Source organism: Heteronotia binoei, chromosome 1, assembly GCF_032191835.1.
Source record: "Heteronotia binoei isolate CCM8104 ecotype False Entrance Well chromosome 1, APGP_CSIRO_Hbin_v1, whole genome shotgun sequence".
NCBI lineage: Eukaryota > Metazoa > Chordata > Lepidosauria > Squamata > Gekkonidae > Heteronotia > Heteronotia binoei.
This window is the reverse complement of record NC_083223.1, coordinates 8,763,062-8,788,706: the sequence shown is the minus strand read 5'-3', so window position 1 is coordinate 8,788,706 and position 25,645 is coordinate 8,763,062. Positions and strand designations below refer to the sequence as shown.

Sequence of the window (25,645 nt, the reverse complement as noted above, 5' to 3'; positions counted from 1 at the left end):
CACTGTGTACAGACACTACTAATATTTTACTTGGTTGCTTTCAACACAGACCTGACATGGTCTTCTCAGTGTTGTTTTGAAGACACTACAGGATGGATGGAGGCCTCCCTGGGACAAACACAGGGCCTGCCTCACACTTCAAAAGGAGGCTAAACCAAGGGGCAGATGCTGGCAACGAAGGGAGGGAGGGCTTAAGGGGGTCTGTGAAAAGTTTAAAATTAAGAGCCCCGCCCTAGACTGTCTGGCATTCAAGGCAAGGCCCTCCTGCACTGATAATGTCACCCAGTCACAGGGTTCGGGAAGGGTGCCCAATTTGGCACCGCAGAAGGCTGGCACCCTAGAGAGCCAGTTTGGTGTGGCGGTTAAGTGCGCGGACTCTTATCTGAGAGAACCGGGTTGGATTCCCCACTCCTCCACTTGCAGCTGCTGGAATGGCCTTGGGTCAGCCATAGCTCTCTTATCTGGGAGAACCGGGTTTGATTCCCCACTCCTCCACTTGCACCTGCTGGAATGGCCTTGGGTCAGCCATAGCTCTCTTATCTGAGAGAGCAGGGTTGGATTCCCCACTCCTCCACTTGCAGCTACTGGAATGGCCTTGGGTCAGCCATAGCTCTCTTATCTGGGAGAACCGGGTTTGATTCCCCACTCCTCCACTTGCACCTGCTGGAATGGCCTTGGGTCAGCCACAGCTCTCTTATCTGGGAGAACCAAGTTTGATTCCCCACTCCTCCACTTGCAGCTGCTGGGATGGCCTTGGGTCAGCCACAGCTCTCTTATCTGGGAGAACCGGGTTTGATTCCCCACTCCTCCACTTGCAGCTGCTGGAATGGCCTTGGGTCAGCCACAGCTCTCTTATCTGGGAGAACCGGGGTTGGATTCCCCACTCCTCCACTTGCAGCTACTGGAATGGCCTTGGGGCAGCCATAGCTCTCTTATCTGGGAGAACCAGGTTTGAATCCCCACTCCTCCACTTGCAGCTGCTGGAGTGGCCTTGGGTCAGCCACAGCTCTCTTATCTGGGAGAACCGGGGTTTGATTCCCCACTCCTCCACTTGCACTCCACTCCACTGCTGGAATGGCCCTTGGGGCAGCCATAGCTCTTGGAAGAGTTGTCCTTGAAAGGGCAGCTGCTGGGAGAGCCCTCTCAGCCCCCCCCCCCCACCTCACAGGGTGTCTGTTGTGGGGGAAGGAGATAAAGGAGATTGTAAGCCTCTCTGAGACTCTGATTCAGAGAGAAGGGCGGGGTATAAATCTGTGGCGGGTCTTAGAGAATTGCCTAGTTTGCCTTGTGGCAGGTACGGCCATGTCTGGGTCCAAGAACTGCTGAATTAGAAGCTAACTACACACACACACATACAGCCTCTTCAAGTTAACCAGAACTGAAATCCGTATTTGTCAGCAATGCTTCTATTCAACCTCTCTCTCCCGGAGCAGCACAAAACCCACTCAATCCTCTCCTCCTGCCTTCCTTTTAACATTTCCATTCCAAAACCTGCACGGCACTGCTGGAAGCCAACTAACTTCCCTTCCCACCCTAGCATGATTTTCACCATCCTGCAAATGTTTTAAAAGCGTATCCCAAAACGCAACAGAGCCGCAATCCCCTGAATGCATGGATGAACAGGCAGCCAAATGACAGAGCTTTAATACAAGAGCCAAGTCAGCCCCTTCAATCCACCAGCTTGCCGTCCGCAAAACTCCTCTCCCCTCCCACACACACATGTTGAACATCATTTTTTAGTTTTGTAAGTTCAAATGTGCCTTGACCGGGATGGCCCAGGATAGCCCAGTTCACTGCCACAGGAGGTGGCAGCGGCTGCAAGCATAGCCAGTTTCAAGAGGGGATTGGAAAAAGATATGGAGCAGAGGTCCATCAGTGGCTCTCAGCCACTGTCTTGGGCAGTGATGCTCTGTATTCTTGGTGCTTGGGAGGGACAATAGTACGAGGACTTCTAGTGTCCTGGCCCCACTGATGGACCTCCTAATGGCACCTGGGTTTTTTTTTTTTGGTCACTGTGTGACACAGAGTGTCGGACTGGATGGGCCATTGGCCTGACCCAACATGGCTTCTCTTATGTTTCTTATGTGACACAGAGTGTTGGACTGGATGGGCCATTGGCCTGATACAACATAGCTTCTCTTATGTTCTTATATGACTCAGAGCGTTGGACTGGGCGGGCCATTGGCCTGATCCAACATGGCTTCTCTATGTTCTTATGTGGCACAGAGTGTTGGACTGGATGGGCCACTGGCCTGATCCAACATGGCTTCTCTTCTGTTCTTATGTGACACAGAGTGTTGGACTGGATGGGCCACTGGCCTGATCCAACATGGCTTCTCTTCTGTTCTTATGTGACACAGAGTGTTGGACTGGATGGGCCACTGGCCTGATCCAACATGGCTTCTCTTCTGTTCTTATGTGACAGAGTGTTGGACTGGATGGGCCACTGGCCTGATCCAACATGGCTTCTCTTCTGTTCTTATGTGACACAGAGTGCTGGACTGGATGGGCCATTGGCCTGATCCTATATGGCTTCTCTTCTATTCTTATGTGGCACAGAGTGTTGGACTGGATGGGCCATTGGTTTGATCCAACATGGCTTCTCTTCTGTTCTTATGTGACACAGAGTGTTGGGCTAGATGGGCCATTGGCCTGATCCTACATGGCTTCTCTTCTGTTCTTATGTGACACAGAGTGTTGGACTGGATGGGCCAGCAGCCTGATCCAACAAGGCTTCCCTTATGTTCTTATGTAATCTCATCACATTTCAGAAGCTAGGCAGTGTCGGCCCTAGTTAGTATTTGGATGAGAGAGCACCGAAGAAGCCCAGGGTCATGAAACAGAGGGAGGCAAAGGCAAGCTACCACTGAACATCTCTTGCCCAGAAAACCCTACGAGGGCACCATAAGTAGGCTGTGACTTGTGAGCACTTTCCCCCCAACAAGTTAATATGTACTACACTGGAAAACTAAGTACTGTGCAAACTACTAAGATGCAAGTATTTTCGTTTAAAGCATCGGTTGTGGTATACCTTCCAGGGATCCTCAGCGTGCCTGTGAAAATGAACCTTAACAAAGAAGCTGCATGTGTTCAAAGCCCTCCCACGAATACATGGTATTATGATAAAGGTGGGGCAAGGTCTATTATGCAAGAATAACTTTGTTAATGAGAATAACAGGGTACTCATGGGGAACAAAACACCTTGGGTGACTCGAAAAGCCATGCATCTGCAATATGCAATGAGGAGGGACGGTGGCTCAGCAGTAGAGTACCTGCTTGGTAAGCAGAGGGTCTCAGGTTCAATCCCCAGCATCTCCAACTCAAAAGGGCTCAGGCCAATAGGCGTGAAAAACCTCAGCTCGAGACCCTGGAGAGCTGCTGCCACTCTGAGTAGACAATACTGACTTTGATGGACCGAGGGTCTGATTCGGTATAAGGCAGCTTCATAAGAACATAAGAGAAGCCATGCTGGATCAGGCCAATGGCCCATCCAGTCCAACACTCTGTGTCACACAGTGGCCAAAAACCCAAGTGCCATCAGGAGGTCCATCAGTGGGGCCAGGACACTAGAAGTCCTCCCACTGCTGCCCCTCCAAGCACCAAGAAGACAGAGCACCACTGCCCCAGACATAACCTCTGCTCCATATTTTTATCTAACCCCTTCTTGAAGGTGGCTATGCTTGCAGCTGCTAACACCTCCTGTGGCAGTGAATTCCACATGTTAATCACCCTTTGGGTGAAGAAGTACCTCCTTTTATCCATTCGAACCTGACTGCTCAGCAATTTCATCAAATGCCCACGAGTTCTTGTATTGTGAGAAAGGGAGAAAAGTACTTCTTTCTCTACTTTCTCCATCCCATGCATAATCTTGTAAACCTCTATCATGTCACCCCGCAGTCGACGTTTCTCCAAGCTAAAGAGCCCCAAGCGTTTTAACCTTTCTTCATAGGGAAAGTGTTCCAACACTTTAATCATTCTAGTTGCCCTTTTCTGGATTTTTTCCAATGCTATAATATCCTTTTTGAGGTGCGGCGACCAGAATTGCACACAGTATTCCAAATGAGACCGCACCATCGATTTATACAGGGGCATTATGATACTGGCTGATTTGTTTTCAATTCCCTTCCTAATAATTCCCAGCATGGCTTTGGCCTTTTTTATTGCATTCGCACACTGTCTTGACATTTTCAGTGAGTTATCTACCATGACCCCAAGATCCCTCTCTTGGTCAGTCTCTGTCCGTTCACACCCCATCAACTTGTATTTGTAGCTGGGATTCTTGGCCCCAATGTGCATTACTTTGCACTTGGCCACACTGAACCTCATCCGCCACGCTGACGCCCACTCACCCAGCCTCAACAGATCCCTTTGGAGTTTCTCACAATCCTCTCTGGTTCTCACCACCCTGGACAATTTAGTGTCATCTGCAATCTTGGCCACTTCACTGCTTACTCTCAACTCCAAATCATTTATGAACAAGTTAAAGAGCATGGGACCCAGGTCTGAGCCCTGCGGCACTCCACGGCTTACCGTCCTCCACTGTGAAGACTGCCCATTTATACTCACTCTCTGCTTCCTATTGATTAGCCAGTTTTTGATCCACAAGAGGACTTGTCCTTTTACTCCATGACTCTCAAGCTTTCTAAGGAGCCTTTGATGAGGAACTTTATCAAAAGCTTTCCGGAAGTCAAGGTAAACCATATCTATTGGGTCTCCTTTGTCCACATGTTTGTTCACCCCCTCAAAGAAATGTAACAGGTTAGTGAGGCAAGATCTTCCCTTACAGAACACAGCTTCATATGTTCATATATGTTCGTTCAAAATTATGCCAAACCTCACAATCCAGCTCTGAAGTCTGTGTGTGTGTGTGGGGGGGTGGTGCTGCCAAGTCACAACTGACTTATAGTAACTCTGCAGCATTTCAAAGGCAAGAGTCATTCAGAAGTGGTAGGCCGTTGCCTGCTTCTGCGTCGTGGCCCTGGGCTTCCTTAGTGGTCTCCCACCCAACTACTAACCACGGCCAGTCCCGCTTAGCTTCTAAGATCTGACCGGCTTGAGCTACCTGGACAAGGCAAAAGCCTCCTTAACTACGTTTTAAATATTAATTGCGTTCTTTCCCGTTACTTATTCAGAGACGGTCCTGCGGCTGAAACGGAAGGTATCCATTTCGTTTTTCCCTCGCCTGCATGCTAGAAATACATATATTTTTGTCACATTTAGTAAGGCAAATCGTCCAGCAGGATTGCTCCACGAAACGAGACCGCGGTGTTTGCGACGTTCTTCAGGCTCCCTTTGGCCAACACTGACAAAGCTGAAGAACAAACAGCACAGAGAGCAAATACAGTTAAAGGCAAGTTCATATGGAACTTCTTGCCGCTGCAAGAACTTTGGCACTTCCTCAAAGTATATTTCAATAACAGAAACCGCCAGGGCTTTTTTTGTAGCTGGAACTCCTTTGCATATTAGGCCACACACCCCTGATGTAGCCAATCCTCCAAGAGCTTACAGGGCTCTTCGTACAGGGCCTACTGTAAGCTCCAGGAGGACTGGCTACATCAGAGGGGCGTGGCCTAATAGGCAAAGGAGTTCCTATTATAAAAAAAAAGCCTTGGAAACCGTATACCTGAAAAGAGGAGGTGATAATTCGGTGTGAAGCAAAAAGAACCTAGATTTCTCTCATTCTCTTTTCAATAAAAAGACATTCTAACGTAAACATGTTTGATAGCCAAGTTTATGCTAGTTCTCCTACTTAAAGAGAAACAGAGCCTATCCGCCACACATTTAGAGAGGTCAAAGAGATTAAAAATCCATTTTTAGACCCAAACAGCCTACGTTTCCGGGGAGCCCGAGGGTTTTCTTCAGTAAAATTTAAAGAGAAAATCTTTCATTCCATGAGCTATTCTGCCCCGAAAAGAACGTTATCCTGAAACATAGCTCACTGCAGCTTTGGAAACTTGTAATTTGACTGTTGAAAATGTTTGAGGGTCCTCATCGCAGAAGGCAAAAAGAAGGAGTTCGGGGTGTGCGTCCGAAATTACACAATCTTGTCTTTCGGGAGTCAAACAACTACTCTCCTCACAGCATGAGACAGGGGTTGCACAAAGTAAGAGGTACCAGAATTCAAACTCGAAATCCAATGGAAGTCAGGCAGTATCTCTATCAATAGCAAAGTGTCCCGAAAACCGCCTCATTTCTGTCACAATCTGTTTCAGAACCAACTTCACAGGAGTCTGCTCTCCCAAGATGTCCGGTGGACTGACGGAAACAGCGCTTATTTTTCTCGCTGCCCCAAATGGAGCAGAACTGCGCACAGCCCTCAGTCATGCACACGCACAAAAGTTCAGACAGAAGAATGCAACGAAAATTTGTGTCTATATCTGTACCTATAAAGTGGGCTTCACGGGACCACCCAAACTGACTGACTAGATTTCCTCTTTGGGGGATCATTTCGTAAGTATCCCTGGAAGACCATTTTCCAAGTACCCAAAGCAACAACAAATGTGAAGTGATGGTATCGCTTTACTCTGCTCTGGTAAGACCTCACCTGGAGTTTTGTGTTCAGTTTTGGGCACCACATTTTAAGAAGGATATAGACAAGCTGGAACGGGTCCAGAGCAGGGCGACGAGATGGTGAGGGGTCTGGAGACCAAGTCCTATGAGGAAAGGTGGAAGGAGCTGGGCATGTTTAACCTGGAGAGGGGGCGGCTGAGAGGTTATAGGATCACCATCTCCAAGTACTTGAAGGACTGTCATATAGAGGATGGTGTGGAATTGTTTTCTGTGGCCCCAGAAGGTAGGACCAGAAGCAATGGGTTGAAATTAAATCAAAAGAGTTTCCGGCTCAACATTAGGAAGAACTTCCTGACCGTTAGAGTGGAACAGGCTTCCTCTGGAGGTGGTGGGCTTGCCTTCCTTGGAGGTTTTTAAAACAGAGGCTAGATGGCCATCTGACAGCAATGAAGATCCTGTGAATTTAGGGGGAGGTATTTGTGAGTTTCCTGCATTGTGCAGGGGGTTGGACTAGATGACCCTGGAAGTCCCTTCCAACTCTGATTCTATGATTCTAAATAACCTTACAGTAACCTTGGTAAAAATTGAAATTCCTTTATGCCTCAAATATTGTCTTTTGTGTTTGTGTGTTTCTTTTTGTGTCTGCTCATCTTCTTGCTAGTGAGTCTGAAGTTCAGTTTTTGTTTCTATTCCGTAAAGCCAGCACAAAAACATTTCCAATGCACTCAGCGAATGCATTCCAGGAACTTGCTTGGTGTCGTGACCTGCCAGTATGACAAACCTATGCAGCACATCCACAACGAAACAATAACAGATCTGTAATTGAAAAGCCACCATGACTCACGAATGGAGCTGCCTCCTACTAAATGAGACCACTGGTCCATCAAGTTCAGCATCAGCTGGCCCAGGGGTGGCCAAACTTGTTTAACGTACGAGCCACACAGAATAAATGTCAGATGTTTACAAGCCTCAAGACGTGAACAAATATTTACATGCACGTCTTTATTAAAACTCTGAGTACTTTCCTTGCGCAGAAAAATAAAATACATATGTATGCATTTCATGACACAGCTATGCTAGGAGGAGACTTTTTGAAAGTAAAAGTTGGGAATAACAGTACCCATAAAACCAGCATAGGGAAAGGTTAGGGAACTATTTTTTGGCACCAGTGAGAAAAAGAAACACACATGTACCATATAAACCACTGACCATCATTCGCATCAGTATGCATCTCTCTTTGCCTTGACACCTCCTAAATACAGCTCCCATAAGAGCTAGAAAACTAAATAGGAACCCTGCACAGCCCTCTTTAATTCCATCCCTCCTTCCAATGGCTCCCTTGGCTCCTGAGCTCTCTTTCCCTGCTTTAGGTCTTCGGGCGACCTCCACGGTGGCAGAGAAGAGCTTACAAGCCTGCCTATTTCCCCCTCTTCATACATGGCAAAGAGTTGCCTACCTATGGGTCAATACTCAGAGGCAGACTTAGGCCCCAATGCTAAGCACACTTACTTGAGAGTAAGCCTCCATTAAGTTCCTCTTTGACCTCTGGGAGCCACATGATATGCATGAAAGAGCTGCATGTGGCTGCCGAGCCTCAGTTTGGCCACTCCTGATTGACTGGGAGCAGCTCTCCAGGGTCTCAGGCAGAGATCTTTCGCATCACGTACTGCCGGAAGTTTTATTTAACTAGAGATGTCGGGGATTGAACCTGGGACCTCCGGCATGCCAAGCAGACATGGCCACAGTCCCTCTCTGTAGCTCTCCAGGGTCTCAGGCTGAGGTCTTTCACATGAGAGTCAGTTTGGTGTAGTGGTTAAGTGCGCGGACTCTTATCTTGGAGAACCGGGTTTGATTCCCCACTCCTCCACTTGCACCTGCTGGAATGGCCTTGGGGCAGCCATAGCTCTCGCAGAGCTGTCCTTGAAAGGGCAGCTGCTGCAACAGCTCTCTCAGCCTCACCTACCTCACAGGGTGTCTGTTGTGGGGCGGGGGGGGGGGGGGTGAGGTAAAGATTGTGACTGCTCTGAGACTCAGAGTACAGGGCGGGATATAAATCCAATATAATCTTCATCATCACCATTTGACACCTGATCCTTTCAACTGGAGATGCTTGGCATTGAACCTGGCAACTTCTGCATGGCAAGCAGAGGCCCTTCCACTAACCCGCAGTCCCAGCGTCCAGTAAACACGCAAATACAAACGCTATATATAAAGAGCCCATTTGAATCCACGTCATACTTACAGGTTACGACAAGGTACTAACCACTGGATTACACCGGAAGGGGAGGGCAGCATGTTGGCAGTAACCCCGGAAGAAACCCAACCCCCTCCGATTACTCAGACGACCATCCTCACCCCGACGACACTCCTCATTCTCCTCTGTCCTTTTCTGATTGTCGCCTCCTAAACTTTTCCAAAAGGAGGAAGTGACTCTTTCACCAGAGATGCGCACACATCAGAGGAAGGCCCTGAAGGAGCCATGATATTATCCAGCTCTCTGACCCACCCCAAACAATCCTTTTAACCAGGGCTTTTTTTTTCGTAGCAGGAACTCCTTTGAAGATTTGGCCATACACCCTTGATGTAGCCAGTCCTCCTGGGGCTTACAGTAGGCCCTGTACTAAGAAGCCCTGTAAGCTCTTAGAGCAGGGGTGGCCAACGGTAGCTCTCCAGTTGTTTTTTTGCCTACAACTCCCATCAGCCCCAGCCATTGGCCATGATGGCTGGGGCTGATGGGAGTTGTAGGCAAAAAAGAAACATATGGAGAGCTACCGTTGGCCGCCCCTGTCTTAGAGGATTGGCTACATCAGGAAGGTGCGGCCTAATATGCAGAGGAGTTCCTGCTACAAAAAAACCCTTGCTTTTCACAATCCATGTGGTGGAAAGAAATAAAAAAAGAGGCACCTGCCAGAAAGACGCAGCCACATCAATTACTTTTAAAATCTGCAGACGTACCTAAAAGTGCCTTTATGTTAAAGCTGGGATAACTGGGAACTAAGGGGAGAGAAAGGGAAAAAACCCTGTTACATTCCAGCCCCCATCTACGACAGAGTTGTCATTTAAAAGCCACCTTTGGTCAAACCACCTCCCACCCCCCCCCACAAACACTCAAAATATTTTTTAAAAGCATTAAAAGGACAAAAGATCAAGGAAGCAATCCTCAGGATACCTACTCAGAAGTAAATCGCCTCTTGTTTAGTGGGCTTTACTTCTAGGAGAGTGTTCTGCGGACTGCAGCCTTAAATTTCCCCCCTCGCCAAACTCTTCTTCCCTCCCTCTGTATTGGAGGGCCCTTGTGAGAGACTGGGAGGGGAGGAGCTAACAGGAAATTAAGGGGGAAGGGGACAGCAAAACACGGTTTAACCCCAGGCCCAGCCTACTACAGACCTGTCATTTCAAAGCCACTTTTGCTCGGACAGCCTTTTCTCCCTCTGAATACTCAAGAACAAAGATGCTGCATTTCTAAAAAAAGAGACAGGGAGAGCCCATCAGAGGGAAAAAGGGATTAAGGGATCGATCCTAAAGGGCACCTACTTAGAAGCAAGTCCCCCTTTGTTTAGTGGGTCTCACTCCCAGGAAAAGTGTTCTTAGCAGGACTGCAGCTTTACGTTCCCCCCTCTCCAAACTCTTCTTCCCTCCCTCTATATTGGAGGGTCCTTTTGAGAGACTGAGGAGGGAGTGGGAACTAAGGGGGAAGGGGACGGCGAAAACCCCAGCCCCAACCCACTACAGACCTGTCATTTCAAAGCCACCTTTGTCCCCTCTGAATACTCAAAACCAAAGATGCTGTATTAAAGAGAGAGAGACCATTATAGGGAGGTATTTGTGAGCCCATTAGGGGGAGGTGTTTGTGAGTTTCCTGCATTGTGCAGGGGGTTGGACTAGATGATCCTGGAGGTCCCTTCCAACTCTATGATTCTATTCTATGAAAAAGAGCTCAGGGGAGAAATCTTCAAGGGCACCTACTCAGAAGTCCCCTTTTGTGTGGTGGGCCTCACTCCCAGGAAAAAGTGTTCTCAGCAGGCCTGCAGCTTTAAGTTCCCCCCCCCTCCAAACTCTTCCTCCCCTCCCTCTATATTGGAGGGCCCTTTGGAGATGGGGAACTGGGAACTAAGGGGGAAGGGGACAGCAAAGAACTGTTCAATCCCAGTCCCAACCCACCACAGACCTGTCATTTCAAAGCCACCTTTGCCCCCTCTGAATACTCAAAACCAAAGATGCTGTATTTCTAGAGACAGAGATGAGAGAGAGAGACAGAAAGAGACAGAGACAGAAAGAGACAGAAAGACAGAGAGAGAGAGAGTGAAAGAGAGACAGAAAAAGACAGACAGAGAGGAAGACAGAACGCGACAGACAGACAGAGAGACAGACAGAAAGAGACGCACAGAGAGAGACAGAAAGAAACAGAGAGAAAGACAAAGACAGAAAGAGAGAGAGAGAGACAGAAAAAGACAGACAGCGAGAAAGACAGAAAGAGGCAGAGAGGGATAGAGAGAGGCAGAGAGAGACAGATAGTGGGACTGAGAGAGAAACAGAGACAGACAGAGAGGAAGACAGAAAGCAACAGACAGAGACGCACAGAGAGAGACAGAAAGAAACAGAGAAAGACAGAGACAGAGAGAGAGACAGAAAAAGACAGACAACGAGAAAGACAGAAAGAGGCAGAGAGAGAAAGAGAGACAGATAGAGGGACTGAGAGAGAGACAGAGGCAGACAGAGAGAGAGACAGAGGCAGACAGAGAGAGAGACAGAAAAAGACAGACAGAGGAAGACAGAAAGCGACAGACAGCGAGAAAGACAGAAAGAGGCAGAGAGAGATATAGAGGGACTGAGAGAGAGACAGAGGCAGACAGAGAGAGAGATTGAGAGAGAGAGAGAAAAAGACAGACAGCGAGAAAGAGACAGAGACAGAAAGAGAGAGACAGAGAGGGAGAGACAGAGAGAGGGACTGAGAGAGAGACAGACAGAGACACAGAGAAAGAGACAGACAGAGAGAAAGATACAGAAAGATAGAGAGACTGAGAGAGAGACAGAGACAGAAAGAGACAGAGACAGACAGAGGGAAAGATACAGAAAGACAGAGGGAGAGACAGAGAGAGGGACTGAGAGAGAAAGAGACAGACAGAGAGAAAGATACAGAAAGACAGAGACAGAAAGAGAGAGACAGAGGCAGACAGAGAGGGAGAGACAGAGAGAGGGACTGAGAGAGAGACAGACAGAGACACAGAGAAAGAAACAGAAAGATAGAGAGACTGAGAGAGAGACAGAGACAGACAGAAAGAGAGAGAGGGACTGAGAGAGAGAGACAGACAGAGAGAGAGAGAGACAGAGGGAGGGAGACAGAGCCCAGAGCCCCCTCCTGTCCCAGCTTCCCCTTCCTCGTCCTTCTGCCTCGAGGGCCCAGGGGGGAGGGGGGGCTTTCCCCGTTTCCATGGCGACCGAGGAGGGACCCCCCCGCAGGGGCTGCTGGGAAGCCCCGTCTCACCTCAGGGCTGGTGGCGGGGCTGCCGCAGGGCCGGGCATGGCCGAGCCGGGTGTCCGAGCGGCGGGGGTGGAGGGGGGCGGCCGTCAGGGCAACTCCAGCCCGCACTTCCTTCCTTCCTCCTTCCCTCGGCCCAGCCCCGCTGCCCTCCGCACGGCCGCCCACTTAGCCCATTTTTCTCCCAGCATGCCGCGCGCGGCCGAGCAACGCTCGCAACGGCCGCTCGCTTCGGAGGGCGCCCCGCCCCTCCTCGCCGGCCGCGGCCTGTGGGACGCGTCACTTCCGGAAGCCTTAGGGAGAACGGGGAAAACGTTGTCAACACCTACTTCCGGTCGTGCGTTGACTCAGGAGGGGGTTTACCGTCTCCTGACACATCAGGGAAGGCCCCCGCCCTCATAGACTCCGCCCCCTCTGCTCCCATGGAAACACAGAGGCGTCCCGCGCCAGACAGGCGCCGCGTTGGGGATCGCGGCTGCCCCTCAGTCATGGTCCATTGGTAACCGGAAGTTCGAACTGTGTGGTTTCCCATCTCCCCTCTAACTCTGTTGTGTCAAGCCAACCTCAACGAGACCCGCCGGCCATCTTTGGTGCGGTCGCGACGTGGCCCGGCGGCCATGTTGGAAATGGGAAGAGCGATGCTTTGGCTCGCCGGAAGCACGGGCGGGAAGCTCAAGCGAGGCCGCGGCGGCCATGGCGGACGAGGGCATAATGGTCTTAAGGGGGAAGAAGCGACCGCCTCGCCCTGGGATGCACCTGCTGCTTCTGCGGTTTGCGATAAGATTTTAATTATTGTGTTAATTCTGAATACAAAACATTTGCTTATTTATTCGAATGTTTATTAGTCTCCTTTTCTTCCTGACGGAGCTCAAGGCGGCTTCCCATATTAATAAAAATGCATTGAAGACTTTACCTAAAAAGTGCATTCAATTTAAAACCGTGCAATTAAAAGATGCAATTATTATATATATTTTTTTAAAAGATGCAGTCAATTTAAAATGCTTTGGTTAAATGCAGTCCTGAGTTAGGGCTTAGTGGCGCAGAGTGTGAAAGCTGCAGTACTGCAGTCCTAAGCTCTGCTCACGACCTGAGTTCGATCCCGGCGGAAGCTGGGTTTTCAGGTAGCCGGCTCAGCCTTCCATACTTCCGAGGTTGGTAAAATGAGTCCCCAGCTTGCTGGAGGGAAAGTGTAAATGACTGGGGAAGGCAACAGCAAACCACCCCGTAAAAAGTCTGCTGTGAAAACGTTGTGAAACGACTGGTGCTTGCACAGGGGACTACCTTTACCTTTTACCCAAGAGCCCCATGGCGCAGAGTGTTAAAGCTACAGTACTGCCGTCCAAAGCTCTGCTCACGACCTGAGTTCAATCCCCGGTGGAAGCGGGGGGTTTCAGATAGCCGGCTCGAGGTTGACTCAGCCTTCCATCCTTCCGAGGTCGGTAAAATGAGTACCCAGCTTGCTGGAGGGAAAGTGTAGAGGACTGGGGAAGGCAATGGCAAACCACCCCGTAAAAAGTCTAACATGAAAACGTGACAGCAACGTCACCCCAGAGCCGAAAACGACTGGAGCGTGCACAGGAGACCTTTCCTATTCCTAAGTTAGGGCTACCAGGTGTCCTCTTCTTAGAGGACACTCTTTTTTTCTGTGCATCCTCTTTTGTACTTTTAAAAAAAACCTGATGGAAATGTACTCTTTTGTACGGAGAGCCAGTTTGGTGTAGTGGTTAAGTGTGTGGACTCTTATCTGGGAGAACTGGGTTCAGTTCCCCACTCCTCCACTTGCACCTGCTGGAATGGCCTTGGGTCAGCCATAGCTCTGTCAGAGGTTGTCCTTGAAAGGGCAGCTGCTGTGAGAGCCCTCTCCAGCCCCACCCACCTCACAGGGTGTCTGTTGTGGGGGAGGAAGGTAAAGGAGATTGTGAGCCGCTCTGAGACTCTTTGAAGTGGAGGGCGGGATATAAATCCAATATCTTCATCTACCTCACAGTGTGTCTGTTGTGGGGGAGGAAGGGAAAGGAGATTGTGAGCCGCTCTGAGACTCTTCAGAGTGGAGGGCGGGATATAAATCCAATATCTTCATCTACCTCGCAGGGTGTCTGTTGTGTGGTAGGAAGGTAAAGGAGATTGTGAGCCACTCTGAGACTCTTTGGAGTGGAGGGCGGGATATAAATCCAATATCTTCATCTACCTCACAGGGTGTCTGTTGTGGGGGAGGAAGGGAAAGGAGATTGTGAGCCGCTCTGAGACTCTTCAGAGTGGAGGGCGGGATATAAATCCAATATCTTCATCTACCTCGCAGGGTGTCTGTTGTGTGGTAGGAAGGTAAAGGAGATTGTGAGCCACTCTGAGACTCTTTGGAGTGGAGGGCGGGATATAAATCCAATATCTTCATCTACCTCACAGGGTGTCTGTTGTGGGGGAGGAAGATAAAGGAGATTGTGAGCCGCTCTGAGACTCTTCAGAGTGGAGGGCGGGATATAAATCCAATATCTTCATCTACCTCACAGGTGTCTGTTGTGCGGGAGGAAGGGAAAGGAGATTGTGAGCCGCTGAGACTCTTCAGAGTGGAGGGCGGGATATAAATCCAATATCTTCATCTACCTCACAGGTGTCTGTTGTGCGGGAGGAAGGGAAAGGAGATTGTGAGCCACTCTGAGACTCTTCAGAGTGGAGGGCGGGATATAAATCCAATATCTTCATCTACCTCACAGGGTGTCTGTTGTGCGGGAGGAAGGGAAAGGAGATTGTGAGCCGCTCTGAGACTCTTCGGAGTGGAGGGCGGGATATAAATCCAATATCTTCATCTACCTCACAGGTGTCTGTTGTGCGGGAGGAAGGGAAAGGAGATTGTGAGCCACTCTGAGACTCTTTGGAGTGGCTTCGCTCTTGTGAACTCCTACCCAAAATGAGGCCTGGTTAGGAATATTCCTAGTAAGTAGCGATGCTCACAACTTCCAACAGTTGTTGTCGTTCAGTCCGCACAGTCGAGTCGATCCTTTGCGGCCCCATGGACAAAGTCACGCCAGGCCCTCCTGTCTCCCACCATCCTCCAAAGTCTGCTCAAACTTCAACAGTAGGGGTGTTTCAAAAGACATTTGTCTGAGGGATGGCTGGTTTGAAGTTGTCAGTTGGGGAATCAGTCCTCTTTTCTGCTTTCTACAACATGGCAACCCTACCTAAATAAAACAATCTTCCGCATAAGATTGCCGACTGGATGGTGAAATAGCTAGAGATCGAAGGGGAGGGTGTCGTATAATGCCAGAGAGTCCAGTCCACCTTCTGAAGTCCAGGCCATTTTCTCCTGAAGAATTGATCTCTCTTCCCTGGATATCATAATAGTGAGTGACCTCCAGGCCCCGCCTGGAGGTTTGGCAACTAAGCAAAGGAAACACAGCCAAGGTTGAGCAAAACGCTGAGGAGGCTGCGAAACGATATGCTTTGTAAACAATAATTGCAACCAGTTTGAAACACGCAGAAATAGAAACCTAGGAAGCGTGTTACCGCGTTACTGAATGCGCACACATGGATAAATCAACAGAAAAACAACTTTTGATTCATTCTTCTAAACCTGCGTTTAATTCAAGGACTGTTGTTTAATTCAAGGACCCCGCATGTTGGGCACCGAAGTGATTGTTGTTCAAAAACCTGGCAAACTTTGCATGTTGAACTGAGAAGCAATGATTGAAAAGTTGATCGCGGTGCTTTACCTTTAAACGCCACGAAGATCAATAATCAATGCACCGCAGGGCACGGTTAACCACTGATATAATGTTCATGGAGTGAGTGAAATGTCTATATTTTTCTATATATCTCTATATTAAGCTGTGATCTGCTGGTTGGAATTGTTGTTTACAAAGCATTTATTGCAATTATTGCTTACAAAATACAAGAGAGCCAGTTTGGTGTAGCGGTTAAGCGCGCGGACTCTTATCTGGGAGAACCGAGTTTGATTCCCCACTCCTCCACTCGCAGCTGCTGGAATGGCCTTGGGTCAGCCATAGCCCTGGCAGAGGTTGTCCTTGAAAGGGCAACTGCTGTGAGAACTCTCTCAGCCCCACCCACCTCACAGGGCGTCTGTTGTGGGGGAGGAAGATAAAGGAGATCGTAAGCTGCTCTGAGGCTCTGATTCAGAGAGAAGGGTGGGGTATAAATCTGCAGTCCTCTTCTTCTTCTATATTGTTTTGCAGCCTCCTCATGCGGTGACTGGCAACCCTACAAGCTGCTTCCAGTTGAGTGTAGTGATTAAGAGCGTGGACTCTTGTCTGGGAGAGCCGGTTTTGAATCCCCACTCCTTCATACACACCTGCTGGAGTGACCTTACATCAGTCAAAACTCTCTCAGAGCTGTTCTGCTCAAGAGCAGTTTCTGACAAAGCTCTCTCAGCCCCACCTACCTCACAGGGTGTCTGTTATGGGGAAGGGAAGGGGAAAGAGATTGTAAGCCACTGTAAGACTCTTTTGAGTAGTGAAGGGTGGCGTACAAATCCAATCTCTTCTTCTCCTTTTAAAGGTGGAAAGTGGGGAGGGCCAGCTACACCCCCCTGGGGAACCTGTTCCACAACTGTGGGGCTACCACTGAAAAGACCCTGGATTTCAGACACACATCCAAGGTTTGGTGGTGGTTGTTTTTCTAGCGGGAGCTCCTTTGCGTATTAGGCCACGCCCCCTGATGTAGCCAATCCTCCATGAGCTTAGAGGGCTCTTCGTACAGGGCCTACTGTAAGCTCCAGGAGGATTGGCTACATCCGGGTGTGTGGCCTAATATGCAAAGGAGTTCCTGCTACAAAAAAAAGCCCTGTATGCACATATGTCTAGATATACACATCTAGATCTCATGGTAGATCTCTGCTTGACAGTTAATTTTACATTAGAACAGGGGTGTCAAACATGCGGCCTGGGGGCTGAATCAGGCCCCTGGAGGGCTCCTATCAGGCCCCCGAGCAACTGGCTGTCATCTGCTTCCTTCTCCCTCTCTCTTGCTTCCTTCTGCATCACAGCTTGCTTTGCAAGACTTGCTCAGTCACACAGGAACTACAGAGCAAAATCTCCATTTTCTCCATTGGCTGAGGCTCCTCCGTTGGGGAGGAAGGGGAGGAGCAATAGCTTGCTTCGCCAGGCTCTCTCAATCGCACAGCACAGCTACTGAGCCAAGCCTCTCTTCCTTCTATTGGCTGAGGCTCCTCACCCTCCTGGTCCCCTGGGGAAGGAAGGAAAGAGCCAGAGCTTCCTTTACCCAGTTCCCTGGATCCCATGGGAGAGATACAAAGAAAGCACCTTTAAGATCAATGAGTGCTAATGTTTTAAGCATGTTTTAAGATTTTAAAAAACAAGCAAACATTTAATAGTGTTTGTTTCCTTTATAGAATTTATGTCTCTGGTACCTAATCTTAAATAGATACACACATGGCCCGGCCCAAGAAGAAGAAGAAGAAGATATTGGATTTATATCCCGCCCTCCACTCCGAAGAGTCTCAGAGCGGCTCACAATCTCCTCTACCTTCCCCCCCCCACAACAGACACCCTGTGAGGTAGATGAAGATATTGGATTTATATCCCGCCCTCCACTCCGAAGAGTCTCAGAGCGGCTCACAATCTCCTTTTCCTTCCCCTCGCCACAACAGACACCCTGTGAGGAAGATGCAGATATTGGATTTATATCCTGCCCTCCACTCCAAAGAGTCTCAGAGCGGCTCACCATCTCCTTTTCCTTCCCCTCGCCACAACAGACACCCTGTGAGGAAGATGCAGATATTGGATTTATATCCTGCCCTCCACTCCAAAGAGTCTCAGAGCGGCTCACAATCTCCTTTCCCCCCCCCCCCCCACAACAGACACCCTGTGAGGTAGATGAAGATATTGGATTTATATCCCACCCTCCACTCCAAAGAGTCTCAGAGCGGCTCACAATCTCATTTCCCTTCCTCCCCCACAACAGACACCCTGTGAGGTAGATGAAGATATTGGATTTATATCCTGCCCTCCACTCCAAAGAGTCTCAGAGCGGCTCACAATCTCCTTTCCCCCCCCCCCCCACAACAGACACCCTGTGAGGTAGATGAAGATATTGGATTTATATCCTGCCCTCCACTCCAAAGAGTCTCAGAGCGGCTCACAATCTCCTTTCCCTTCCTCCCCCACAACAGACACCCTGTGAGGTAGATGAAGATATTAGATTTATATCCCGCCCTCCACTCCGAATCTCAGAGTGGTCACAATCTCCTTTCCCTTCCTCCCCCACAACAGACACCTTGTGAGGTGGGTGGGGCTGAGAGGGCTCTCCCAGCAGCCGCCCTTTCAAGGACAACTCTGCGAGAGCTATTGCTGACCCAAGGGCATGCCAGCAGGTGCAAGTGGAGGAATGGGGAATCAAACCCGGTTCTACCCAGATAAGAGTCCGCACACTTAACCACTACTCCAAACTGGCTCTCCATTATGTCAGATTCGGTCTCATTTATGTCTCATTTATGTCAGATTCGGCCCTCATAACAGATGAGTTTGACATCCCTGCATTAGAAAGTAGCTCAGGCAGTAATCAAAAGCAGTGCATACTGTTCAATTCAAATGAGGTTTACTCCCAGGAAAACATTCAAAGGATTCCGTTCCCCTATACTTCCTGCAGACCGTTTTCTTGACTGGAAGCCAGGTCGTAATCGCCGGCATCTAGTGGAAGCAGCTCTTGCCGTCATTAGAAGATGCCACACGTGATCCTGCACTGGCTGAGAAACTGTATCTGTCTGCAACATTTAGAGGAAAAAATCTCAGGCTCAACTGGGAGTTGAATCCTTCGCATCTCTTGAATGGTTCCTCTAACCAGATCGCCCAGTTTTATCTATCGGTTTGGGTTCTGTCATTTGTAACCTGCCTTTCTCACCAGATGCAAGGGAGGGTACACGGGATTCAAGAAGGATCCGGGGGGGGGGGGGGGGACTGCGGCTCAGGAGACACATGTGGCTCTTTCACACATATTGTGCAGCTCTTGAAGTCCCCACCACCCTGTTGGCCGGCTTGGAAAAAGCATTTGTCTCTTTCACCAAGCCAGCCAACAAGGAAGCTTGGAGAAGGAATTTAAAGTTAAAATTATTTTCTTTCTACCTCCCCTCCCTCCCTCCCTCCCTTCTTTCCTTACATCCTTCCTCCCTCCCTCCCTTCCTTCCTCTCTCCCTCCCTCTTTTCCTTCCTTCCTTCCTCCCTCCCTTCTTTCCTTCCTCCTTTCCTTCCTCCCTCCCTCCCCCTCCCTTCTTTCCTCCCTCCCTCCTTTCCTTCCTCCCTCCCTCCCTCTCCCTCCCTTCCTTCCTTCCTTCCTTCCTTCCTTCCTTCCTTCCTCCCTCCCTCCCTCCCTCTCTCCCTCCCTCCCTCCCTCTTTTCCTTCCTTTCTCCCTCCCTCCCTTCTTTCCTTCCTCCTTTCCTTCTTCCCTCCCACCCCCTCCCTTCTTTCCTTCCTCCCTCCCTCCCATCTTTCTTTCCTTCCTTCCTCCTTTCCTTCCTTCCTTGTGGCTCTCTCAAACATCTGGCATTCATGTCTTGCGGCTCTCAAGCATCTGATGTCTATTCTACATGGCTTTTACGTTAAGCAGCTTTGGCCACCCTGATGTAGAGAAGCTGGAACGTGTCCAGAGGAGCGCAGCGAAGATGGTGAGGGGTCTGGAGACCAAGTCCTACAAGGCAAGGTTGAAGGAGCAGGGGATGTATGGCCTGGAGAGGAGGTGGCTGAGAGGCGATAGGATAGATCCAGACGGGCAGCCGTGTTGGCCTGAAGCAGTAGAACAAAGCAGGAGTCAAGTGTCACCTTTAAGACCAACAAAGTTTTATTCAGAACGTGAGCTTTCGTGTGCATGCAGACTTCTTCCGACGAGGAATGAGGCACAGTAAGCAGAGCTACATAGAGCTTGTGGGGTTTAGAACGCAAAGCGGTACAACATTAAAATCCAATAGCAGAAAAGTAAAATTAACCAATTCAGAAAACCTTTGATACGATAGCTATCCTCAAGCATTTGAAAGGCTGTCATCTAGAGGATGGCGCGGAGTTGTTTCGCAGCCCCTAGACCAAACCATTTTCTCCACCAGAGAATTACTTCATATGTGCCTTGAGTCCTTCCTCTAGGCCTTTGTTTTATTTAGCAGCTGCAAAAATGGCAGGCCGTACGCTGCACAGTGCATTAATATTCATGTTTTGTGCATTTATATTTATGAACAAGTGCCTGGAGAGCAGATGCTTCAGTCACCATCACGACTCAGAGAGAGCTGAGCTCTGATGAACTTTAGGGACAGGGAAAAAAAACCACAAGTATCATGTGGTGGCTAAAAAGGCAAATGCAATTTTGGGCTGTATCAAGAGAAATACAGCGTCCAGATCACGTGAAGTGATGGTATTACATTACTCTGCTCTAATAAGACCTCACCTGGAGTATTGTCTTCAGTTTTGGGCACCGCATTTTAAAAAGGATATAGACAAACTGGAACGGGTCCAAAGGAGGGCGACGAAGATGGTGGGGGGTCTGGAGACCAAGTCCTCTGAGGAAAGGTTGAAGGAGCTGGGCATGTTGAGCCTGGAGAGGAGGTGGCTGAGAGGTGATCTGATCACCATCTTCAAGTACTTGAAGGGCTGTTGTATAGAGGGTGGTGTGAAATTGTTTTCTGTGACGCATTCCTGAGCACGCGGAGGAACTAATTTCACATATGTTCGTGGCAGCTAAATTTGCAATTGCCCTGGTTTGGAAGCAACAAACTCCTCCCTCGAGACAGGCATGGTGGCTGAAACTATGGGATTATTTTGTTTTAGATAAGCTCACCTATGACTTAGATCCTCGTTGCTCCTCCCAGACCGCTTCCTCGGACTTCGTGTGTAAATGGCGTCCCTTTATTGATAAAGTCTCAAAAGACAGCAGAAACCCTAATGACTCACACCATGCTATATTAATGTCATGCCAACTACTGTTGTAATTAGTTTTTTAATGGTTAACATTGTATGTATCCACTTCCTCACTATATATTGGTATATGCTATGCATCTGCTGATGTACTACCACCTTTGTACCTTGAACTTTATACCAATAAAGCTTTTATATTTTAAAAAAAAATTGTTTTCTGTGGCCCCAGAAGGTAGGACCAGAACCAATGGGTGAAATCAAATCAAAAGAGTTTCCGGCTCAACATTAGGAAGAACTTCCTGACCGTTAGAGCGATTCCTCAGTGGAACAGGCTTTCTCGGGAGGTGGTGGGCTCTCCTTCCTTGGAGGTTTCTAAACAGAGGCTAGATGGCCATCTGGCAGCAATGAGGATCCTATGAATTTAAGGGGAGGTGTTTGTGAGTTTAGAGCGGTTCCTCAGTGGAACAGGCTTCCTCGGGAGGTGGTGGGCTCTCCTTCCTTGGAGGTTTTTTATACAGAGGCTAGATGGCCCTCTGACAGCAATGAAGATCCTGTGAATTTAGGGAGAGGCATTTGTGAGTTTCCTGCATTGTGCAGGGGGTTGGACTAGATGACCCTGGAAGTCCCTTCCGACTCTATAATTCTATGAACCCCAAGTCATGAAATGGACCTTCACAAAGACTATATATTCAAAAACACAGAATGAGTGGATGCTGGTTTGTGAACGACAATCTTATGGAAAATTGCCCCCAAGAAAGGTGTTTTGCTGGATAATAGGTTGTAAATTGGGATTGCCAGGTCTGTGTCGGCAAATACCTGGAGACTTTGGGGGTGGATCCGGGAGAGGGCGGGGTTTGGGGAGGGGAGGGGCCTCATCAAGATCTAATGCCCTAGAGCCCGCCCTTCCAAGCAGCCATTTTCTCCAGGAGAGCTGATCTCTGCCAGCTGGAGATCAGTTGCAAAAGTGGGAGATCTCCAGGCCCCACCTGGAGGCTGGCAACCCTATTATAAATTCTTGCAGGTCCCACTTGGCAGAAGTGGTGTATGAAACAAGATCTTAGTCAACTCCTTGTTCCGGACTTCTCTTCAGACGGGGTCTTGGCTGGGGGTGGTGGTGTAGCAGGAACTCCTTTGCATATTAGACCACACCCCCTGATGTAGCCAATCCTCCAAGAGCTTACAGGGCCTACTGTAAGCTCTTGGAGGATTGGCTACATCAGGGAGGCATGGCCTAATATGCAAATGAGTTCCTGTTATTTTTTAAAAAGCCCTGCATCTTGGTACCTTTAAAGTGGAGATAAATATTTTCTTATTGGATTGCTCATAACGGAACCAAACTGTGGAAATTCTTTACCCTTCTTGTGGCATTCCAGTTTGAATCGTGGATGAACTGAAGAAAAAAAAAAAGATTTATGGATCCTTGGGTTTTTTGAGAATGATTATTGTATGGTCTGCAAATCTCTAAACTTTGCCCAAGAAATATTTTTGAATCTATAGACTTTGTGAAGGTTTGTTACATGATTTGGGGTTATGATACCTGTGGTATTTTTATCTATAGTCTTTGTGAAGGTTTGTTACATGATTTGGGTTATGATACCTGTGGTATTTTTCCTGTGTCTTTATGCATGAACCTTCCCCCTTGGTTTGCGTTTATGCCCCCCGAGTCTCCAAGTGTTTCACAACCCAGAGCAGGCAGCCTTGAGTATATCACGTGTTAATTCTGACAATGAATAAACCCAAAGCTATCCTTCTCTCATTTTTCTGGGTGAAAAACATAACATGTCAGTTCAGATTTTGGCCACAAGAGGGCGAAACCAAGGAAAGAGCCATCTTGCAGTCGTGTTAATGTACCGACAGCCGATTATTAACGGAGTGCCAACTCTGGGTTGGGAAATTCCTGGAGATTTTGGGATGGAGTCTGCAAAAGAGTCGAGAGGGGTATTTCATTTCATTTCATTTATATCCCGCCCTACCCCACCAAAGCGGGCTCAGGGCGGCTCACAACATAAAAATTGTAACAATAAAATTCAAGGATTAACATACAATAATTATTTACATAATTAAAACAACTAATATATCAATACATCAATCAGTCTCAGTGTGATATCTTATAGTCTTCTGTCAGAATATTTCAATATTTCAATGCCGGTCAGTTATAAGCCAACCGGAAGAGGACTGTCTTACAGGCTCTGCGGAACTGTCCAATGTCCCGCAGGGCCCTGACCTCTTCCAGTAACTGGTTCCGCCGGCAAGGGGCTGTGATCGAGAAGGCCCTGTCCCTAGTTGACTTCAACCGGGCCTCCTTTGGCCCAGGGATTACAAGCAGATTTCTAGAGCTGGATCGCAGCACTCTCTGGGGGGCATATGGGAAGAGACGGTCCCTAAGGTAGGCAGGTCCTCGGCCATATAGGGCTTTAAAGGTAATAACCAGCACCTTGTACCGGACTCGGTATATTATTGGCAGCCAGTGCAGTCCCCAGAGGCCCGGCTGAATGTGCTCCCGTCTAGGGAGTCCTAATAACAGCCGAGCGGCGGCGTTCTGGACTAGCTACAACTTCCGAGTTCAGCACAGGGGTAGCCCCATGTAGAGAGCATTACAGTAATCCAACCATGAGGTGACCGTTACATGGATCACTGTTGCCAGATCGTCCTGCTCCAGGAAAGGAGCCAACTGCCTCGGCCGCCATGATGCAATAGTCTTTATCCTGCAAGCCAGCCATCTTTCTCCTGTGCAACTGATCTCTAATCTGGAGAAGTAGGGTTGTTAATCCCCAGGTGGGGGCAGGGAATCCCTCAGTATGGAGGCCCTCCCCCCACTTAAGGGTCATCAGAAAGCGGGGGGAGGGGAGGGAAATGTCTGCTTGGCACTCCATTATTCTCTATGGAGACCGATTCCCAAAGGGTATAATGGAGAATTGATCCATGGGTATCTGGGCTCTGGGGAGGCTGTTTTTCCCCAGATAGAAATACCAAATTTTCAGCATAGCATCCAGTGCATCTTCCCTAAATACTCTCCAATTCTATGAGCCCCAAAAGAAGGTGCCCCTATCCTTCATTATTTCCAATGGAGGGAAGGCATTTAAAAGGCGTGCAGTTCCTTCAAAGATGACGGCCAGAACTCCCTTTGGAGTTCAATTCTGCTTGTCTCAACCTTGCTCCTGGCTCCACCCCCCAAGTCTCCTGGCTCCACCCCCAAAGTCTCCTGGCTCCACCCCAAAGTCTCCTGGCTTTCCCCCCCCCCAAAGTCTTCTGACTCCACCCCCAAAGTCCCCAGATTTTTCTTGAATTGGACTTGGCAACCCTAGGCCCTTCCTAAAACTATCCAAAAACCAAGCCCGATTCAAGATGGTTTTTGTCAGGGGTGGAATTCTAGCAGGAGCTCCTTTGCATATTAGGCCACACCTCTCCCTGATGGAGCCAATCCTCCAAGAGCTTACAGAAAAGAGCCTTGTAAGCTCTTGGAGGATTGGCCACATCAGGGGTGGGCGGCCTAATATACTGCTAGAATTCCACCCGTTTTTTGTGTGGATTTTTAAAATGCAGCACTCGCTCTTGTGAGATGTTTGCTGTTTATTTTCCGAATTTGGGGGGGGGGTGTATAAAAGAAAACAAAAAACCTATGTTCAAAGGACAACCAACCCTCCCGAGACTCAAGCTATGTTGCTTTTGATGTCACCTCACAAGTATATTAATATTGACGAGGTTGGAGCCCCCTGAGAAATCTTCTTCCTCTAACCAATTAGTGTTGCATAGAAGTGCACTTATTACCCCGACGAAAAGGCACAGGGGTATGTTGTGTCCCTTGACTGACGATGGCGGGACAAAAAAAAATTGCCACATATTTCAATGAAAACAAGACTGCAAAACCACGCAGAGGCCTGTACTGCAGGCGATGCTCCCTCTAAGCTGCAGAGTCTTGTGAGCAAAAATTCTACCTTGTGAGCTACTGGCATTCAAGTCAGGGGTGGAATTCTAGCAGCAGCGCATTTGCATATTAGGCCACACCCTTCTGGTTTAGCCAATCCTCCAAGAGCTTACAAAAGAGCCTTGCGAGCTCCTGGAGGATTGGCTACATCGGAGGGTGTGGCCTAATATGCAAAGGCCCTCCTGCTGGAATTCCACCCCTGATTAAAATTGCGAGCTACTGACATTCAAGTTGTGAGCTACCACATAAATCATTGCGCTCTGGGTAGGGATGCCAACCTCCAGGTGGGACCTGAGGATCCCCTGGGATTACAACTCATCTGCAGACTACAGAGATCAGTTCCCCTGGAGAAAATGGCTCCATCTCCAAATCTTCAAGAGTTTCCCAACCTGAATCTGTCAACCCTGTATTCTTGGTTCTTGGGAGGGCTTCTGGTGTCCTGACCCCGCCGGTGAATCTCCTGATGGCACCTCGGATTTTCTGGCCACTGTATGACACAGAGTGTTGGACTGGATGGGCCATTAGCCTGATCCAACATGGCTCCTCTTATGTTCTTATGTGACACAGAGTGTTGGACTGGATGGGCCAATGGCCTGACCCAACATGGCTTCTCTTATGTTCTTATGTGACACAGAGTGTTGGACTGGAGGGGCCATTGGCCTGATCCAACATGGCTTCTCTTATGTTCTTATGTGACGCAGAGTGTTGGACTGGATGGGCCACTGCCCTGATCCAACATGGCTTCTCTTATGTTCTTATGTGACACAGAGTTTTGGACTGGATGGGCCACTGCCCTGATCCAACATGGCTTCTCTTATGTTCTTATGTGACACAGAGTGTTGGACTGGATGGGCCACTGCCCTGAT

The 25,645-nt window shown here is 48.8% G+C and overlaps 1 protein-coding gene across 1 annotated transcript in view; it reads right to left on the bottom strand.

The window, feature by feature from the left end:
• Window positions 1-12,183, bottom strand: part of AFTPH (aftiphilin) — an 84,434-nt gene extending 72,251 nt beyond the window's left edge. Inside the window, exons 1-2 of the mRNA XM_060230680.1 lie at window positions 11,996-12,183; window positions 9,898-9,972 (exon numbers count right to left, since the gene is read on the bottom strand). The gene's annotated coding sequence lies outside the window, so the exon portion shown is untranslated. The remainder of the gene's footprint in view (window positions 1-9,897; window positions 9,973-11,995) is intronic.
• Window positions 12,184-25,645: the final 13,462 nt, after the last annotated feature.